The sequence below is a fragment of the Penaeus monodon genome, chromosome 15, assembly GCF_015228065.2.
Source record: "Penaeus monodon isolate SGIC_2016 chromosome 15, NSTDA_Pmon_1, whole genome shotgun sequence".
NCBI lineage: Eukaryota > Metazoa > Arthropoda > Malacostraca > Decapoda > Penaeidae > Penaeus > Penaeus monodon.
This window is the reverse complement of record NC_051400.1, coordinates 38,124,513-38,125,203: the sequence shown is the minus strand read 5'-3', so window position 1 is coordinate 38,125,203 and position 691 is coordinate 38,124,513. Positions and strand designations below refer to the sequence as shown.

General features: G+C 43.0%; 1 pseudogene; it reads left to right on the top strand.

Moving 5' to 3' along the window:
- The window catches only part of LOC119582356, an 11,823-nt pseudogene that overhangs the window by 6,365 nt on the left and 4,767 nt on the right, over nt 1-691 (top strand).

The following is a 691-nucleotide window of genomic DNA, read 5'->3' as shown; positions in this document are numbered from 1 at the left end:
GATAATCTCGAAAACAGAGTTTGAAAGTAATAAAAGATATTCGACTTGTGTTCAATTACGATAGATTTCGCCGTGACTGACGTCGAATCCCCTCTCGTTAGTTCATATCTAGCAGCACGATTAAGTAATTTGGGGCAATGGCGAACGTGTGCCCTTCTGCAGTTCGGTTGAAGAGCTGTTTTTTATTACTCTTTTCTACGTAAAGGTTACATAAAAGAAACTTTTGAAGATCATTAGAAATTGTCGTGGAATTTAGTGATTCGGGAAAGAATTGCATTTTCATGCAATGTGTAGAATTATTCTTTTTAAACTGATTAAGTTAGTTGTAAGTTTCAAAGCAATATACAATTAGCGAATTATGACGTGAATGTTGCATTTCATAACTACTGACGAAACTAACACGAGTAACGAATTCCGTCTGGTAAACACATCAGAAGAAAAACAAAGGCAAAGAACATAGTCACGCAACCCAAAATCCACTCTCTCACAAACCACATTTGACCTCAGTGACCTAACCTTCCCTTCGTGACCTGCAGGTGGTGAAGGAGCTGCTGCGAGATGGCGCCGACGTTCACCAGCGATGCCGTTGGACGCCATGACCGCCCTGCACTACGCCGCCTACTTCGACGTGGCGCCCGTGCTCCGACCTCCTGCTCAGGATCCCAAGGGTAAGGCTTTGTCCTCTTTTCTA